Raw genomic sequence first — 6,000 nt, 5'->3', positions numbered from 1 at the left:
TGTTTCTTTTCAGCTAGCCTAAAAGTAATGACATAGGTCTGCTGTACGTTATCTCTGGTAATGTGAAAATAATATGTATTGAAATTCTTAGCTCATATGTATTGGAATGGATTTAGAACAAGAAGGTGAGTACCTTATCTATTAATATTTTGATTTTGGTATTAGAAGTGTTTGATTTAGGACATGTTTATATAACACAAGTGTTTTACAATGAAATGCCATCATTCCAAAGTATGTTTCTCAAACTCAACCGCCATTTTCTGGTCTGTAAAGTAGGTGAAAATGCATTAAAAGATTTAGGAATTAGATTGAAATGAAATGGCTCTTCCTGGGGTGACCCTCAAAACTTCTCTAACGGGCCAGGAGAGAGTATGCTAATACAGCAAGGTGTTAAATCTTCTTTGAATGTTGGCCCTAAACCTGAACAATCTGGGTACTAGCTTTGGATATAACTGGGGAGTCGACAACCACATTATAGGGATGCTGTCATTTCTCCTGGTGCCCAAATGCCAGGCGTCCACCCTTTGCTGCTGCTGACTTATATCTACAGCCTTAAGAAGCAGAATTCCTGTAGACAGCATGTACTCTTGGCCTGGCTGTCTTGAAGTTAACAACAGTTTTAAAACAGAGACTGTTTTATTATAGGTAAGAGGATTTTTATGTTCCCAGAATATATCTGCAATAAGTAGAGGTAAATAACAAGATGGTTTTGCAGATGCACTTGGCATCTACCCCTGGTCCGGTCTAAGCTGTGGCAGTGAACACCATTAACCCTGAGAAAATGGTCACTCGAGTCTGGTCCCTGGGTTTCTACTTCAGCTTAAACTGAGGGAGACCCCAGATTCCCTCTCCAGCTCAGCCTGGCTTTGAGTCCCATTTCTAGCTTGGTCCTTTTTTTCTACCTAAACTAATGTGTTTGCTATGAACCTAGACACCAACTTGGATATTTTTTTTTTACCAGAAAGTCATTTAGCAATAAATGCTAAAAATAAATCTTCAGAGGGATTTTGAATCAAAGGGAATCTTATTTAAAAAATAGATCACAGCCAACTTGACATGAATCGATGTTTTAAAGAGATCTTTTCCTAGTTCTGTCTATACGCCATGATGGTATCATAGCTATGCATTGTTTGACATGAATCAATGTTCTAAAGAGATCTTTTCCTATGTTCTCTCTGTACGCCATGACGGTATCGTAGCTATGCATTGTTTGATATAAGGAATTAAAGGTTAGCTTCTGTCCCCCAAGTAGAGTAAATTCATACCTGGTTTTCCTTGTACCCCTGCTCGCCTCCTTTCCAGGTAACTTCTGAAGAACTGAACAGTATCATCCAAAATGTAATAATGTGGGTTGTGGCATCAGTAACCAGCATATTATACCCAGCCATTACAAAATATGAAGAAAGGTTACAAAAAAGCATACACCCAATGTCTGACGAGTCACTTCTCTCTTCAGATAGTTCTAGTTTCTGTAGCACATGCAGTGAAACGCTTGTATGTAAACACTATAGCTCTTTAGTAGCTAAGTCATTTCAGGCAGAGCCCTGTGCAAAGGCAATCGACAGGTCAATAGGGCAGCTGGCCACACCTTTAAAACCTCCTTCTTCCCACATAGAAAGAACAGTTGTGGGACCAGCATATCACAGGAAAGGACACTCTATAAGCTCTGAATTTAAATACAATGCAATCCATAAATACCCCGAGCCTAAAACTTGTAAATCAGATAGTGACATTGCCACACTGACTAAAACAGCCCTCAAAAAACCTAAGGATGCTACCATTGAAACAAATGGCTTAAAACACCCACTGTCTTTGGATAGACAAGCAAAAGGTGTAAATGAGATGAAAGAGATAAAGAATGTTTTTGTTAACTTTAAATGTCACCTAAAAGAGGAAACTGAGTTGATTTTAGAAAGCATTTTCCAAGAAATGGTGTCTGATTTAACTCAGGCCATCCCTTCCCTTTCTTCTGACACGGCTAAAGTCTTAGTTGACCAAATGGAGGCTGACAGAGGAGACTTCCTGTCCAGTACTAGCATTTCCTCAGCAGCTGCTGAAATCGTGGAATATATGCTTGAAAAGCTACAGTCTGCAGTTGAGAAAAAATGCATTGAGGTATTTTCACAAGAAGATTTGTCAGTCTATTTTAAACCAGATTTAGCAACCCTTGAAGAACAGTTTATTTCACCAAGAGCGCCACTCTCTTATACTTTGGAGAACATGAGTGACATTGCAGAGGATATTGTGCATGTGATTTTAGAAAAGCTGATGACTCTTGCATCTTCTAAACAACATGAATGCTCTCAGCTTGAAGTCCCAGTTGAACTTGCTTATGAGCAACATAAGAAAGATCCAACATATACATTTCTTCAAAGAGCCAGCAAAAGGAAATCGCGTACTAAATCGGATGTAGCCAATTTAATTGGCAAAGAAGAAATAGAAAATTTAGTGTCGAACATTTTTTCCCAGTCCTCTCTGGTTGGTTGTATTGAAGATGCAATCAGCGCTATTCTAGGTTGTATACAAATTGGACTTAATAACGAAAAGCTTATTGCAACTGAAGAAACTGTGATCATCCTTCAGCTACTTGATGATATCTTAACTCAGCTACATCAGGGGCCAACGAAAGCAAATGTCCCAAAGGGTAGATGCCCCAGACTGAGAAGTCCTTCTGGTACTGAAGAAAAGAAGAGGCTCAGCAGCACTAGAGCAGCTAATGGTCCTAGGTCTAGAGGACTATTTCCATCTATTAATGTTCCTGGCATGGTCCTTTATTCCGAAGATGAAAATGAAGAAGTAGTCAACATTGTGGAAAATGTGCTCATTTCATCTATCAGAGACGAAGAAGAAAAATTACAAGTTCCTGATCACTGGTTAACCAGGGAAAATGCTGATTTTAAATACAAAAGAAATATCAACTCACCTACAAAGACTGCTTGTCGAAGCAAAGCAGTATTTCCTGATTGGGAATTAAAGACTGAACGTCCAACTTTTAATAACGAGGACCTTTTTAAGGAAAAACCATGTTTGAGTAAAGACATTATGATTTTTAACCAAGATGAAACACATCAAATACAAAAAGCATCAGAAAACATAATTACAAGTATTTTAGCAGAAATGCTCAAAGACATGTCTTCTGCATCCCCTAGACACTTTGACAATGAAAATGGTAAAGAAGCTTCACTTCTTACCTCAGGAAAACTGCAAGGTCTGTCACATCAAGAATGGATGGACCAAATGTTCTCTGTGTCAGAAATCCGTACAGTAGCTGAAGAAATAGCAGATACTGTGTTAAAAATACTTCATGTGACTTTAAATCACAGTATTGATGCCGCCAGAGATACCATGTGTTCTTCATTGGTACATCAAACTTATCTGAATGATGCTGACATATCAAATGAAGACCCATTAAAAATGTGGTTTCAGAGTGAAAAGAAAATGAAATTTTTATCTTCACTCAGCATCGACTTCACAAAGTCTCCCTGGTTAGAATCTGGGGAAAGGCAATCAGCACCTGAAACTGTAGTTGACATTAATGATAAGATCACTCATGCAATTTTTAAAAGGCTGGAGTCATTTATTTCTCCAAAATTGCAAAAGTGCTTCAAACCAGAGAACCATGCTGCCATTTTGAAGCCAGCAAGTTGCCATCCACCGGCCATGAAATCTTCATTTCAGTTTCAGCTTGGTGCTTACACAACTAAGGTGGTAAACATTGTTTTGGATGCTATCCACGATGAACTGGAACGTAATAAGAAATACCTAAATCTTTCAGAGAGTAGCCCTCCCAAAAGCTTTATAGATACAGGATTTTTTGCCAACACCGAAAAGGAATTAGACTCTGTTGTCACAAATCTCAGTAACGACATTATGACAAGTTCCTTAATAACTTGTATTTGTGAGATGATAAGTGGAGCTACAGATGAAAGTAATGTTCCACTCCCTTCAGATAAGCTAAGGGTTAAAATTTCATATGGAACCAGCAACACTGATAAAGAAAAAATTTCACCTTCTCATTGTTTGCCCGCGCAAGAGGCAGCTCCCTCTGAAATCCACAAATGTTTGGCTGTTCCACATACTCAAGGTAGTGTCTTTAATGAAAAGGACTTCAAAAAGAATGCCAGATTTCAAGTGTTAGGTAGAATTGAGGATACTTTACGTGATATGTTATGCAAGCTCATGGGAGATCATCCATGCTCTCCTTCATTTGATAATGAGCGAAACAGAGAATGGGCCAGTGAGAAACTGAAAATGACCACTGAATTGCAATCTAATATTCAGCTCATTTCTAATACAATTCTAGAACATATCATTACAAAATTATGTAGTGTTGAGAGGAACAGCAGCTTCTCCAATTCCGAATTTAAAACTATCTTAGAGTATTTTGACACCAACAGCTTATCATGTACTTCCCTTATGGAGGAAATGACTAAATGCACTGATGTAGTCTCCAGCATGGTGTCCATTAGGATCAAGAAAGGCAATCAAATGATGATAAACGGCAAGGCAAGAACTGCTGCTCCCAAAATAGGAAGCATGAAAGAAAATCATCCAAATAAACTGAAAGCCATGGCTTCTGATATCCTTAAAACAGTTTTCACCAAACTGGAAGGGTTTGCCACTAGGAATTTAGGAACTCTGGACACTATAATCAATGGAAATGAAAAGAGCAATAAGACGCACTGGGAAAGCGAAAGTACCAACATTTGTGCTGACACATTCAAAGAACGAGTGCAGTCTGTATTACATATTCATGCCAAAAAAGTATCAAGTGCTATTTTGAAGACTATTCAAACTGAATTAAATATGAGACGGCCAGGTATGGGGCCACGTATGAACAATCTACCACAAAAGAAACAAATGCTTAAGAATCTAGTGAATTTAATTTTAGATGGCGTGCCTCCAGATATGTTTAATGAAACTGAACCTGGAGAGAGAGGCATTGAATATTATAGATACAGGCCAACATATGGAAATTTTCTTCCTGGAGGAGCCGAACCACAGTCTGATCTAGAAGATCCTATACGTACAGAGAAAGGATATACTGAAGAGGAAAGACCACCAGAAGAAGAAACTAAATCAGATTCACTTAACCAATGGGAACTAGAAAAGACCTTAAAAAAAATTGAAGTAGAACTCAAAGAGCCACAAAAATCTCCAGTCATGGCCATTATAAGAAATATTTTGAACGAAATTTTTGAGAATGGTTTACTTGATCATTTTAATGTGCCTTCTCTCCCTTGGCCTCATTTATGTGACATCCCTCATTCTGGTGATGAGGCAGTTGCTGAAGCCCCCGTTCAATTCCGGGATAAAACAATGGTTCCTTTAGTGTCTGAAGCTGATGTAACCACTGTTACAGATGGGGTTATTAGAACCATATTTCAAAAGCTTTATTCAGTTGCCATGACAGAGAGAAATGCAAATGAAAATAGGTCTAGCTCTCTTCCTAAACATACCAATGAAGGAAAGGCCTCTGTGTATTCAACAATATTGGACAGAAATCCATGTACGTTTCAGTCCAGATTAACTATTGATAAACTGACCAAAGTAAATGTAGTTGAAGATATTGTACAGTCAGTATTAACGAATTTAGAAACATTTGTTACTTCCAAAGTAAAATTTCTCTTTTGTTCCTGTATCAGTGTCAAAGTTCCAATGGCTTTATCTGTAGAGCAGAATGAGAATTCATTAAACCAACTATGGTTATCAACCAAAGATTCATATTCTGGTGATCAAGTTTCCTGTTGCTCAGTGGATCATAGTAAGTCAGGAAAGACCACCTCAATATGTCAAATGACTGTCTCCAAATTAAATACATATGCAACAGAAGTGGCTAGACAAGTTTTACAAGGAATCAAACATAAGTTGGATGAACAAATAAAAAGTCCATTCTTAACGCATAACATTAAAGTTTCTGAAAGTATTTCAAGTGAGATAGTTAACACATTGTTAGATATTATATCTGCTAAAAGCAGACATGAAAAACACATATCTGAC

The sequence above is a fragment of the Trichechus manatus genome, unplaced genomic scaffold (genome assembly GCF_000243295.1).
Source record: "Trichechus manatus latirostris isolate Lorelei unplaced genomic scaffold, TriManLat1.0 scaffold00066, whole genome shotgun sequence".
In the NCBI taxonomy this organism is placed as follows: domain Eukaryota; kingdom Metazoa; phylum Chordata; class Mammalia; order Sirenia; family Trichechidae; genus Trichechus; species Trichechus manatus.
Note: the sequence above shows the minus strand (reverse complement) of the source record.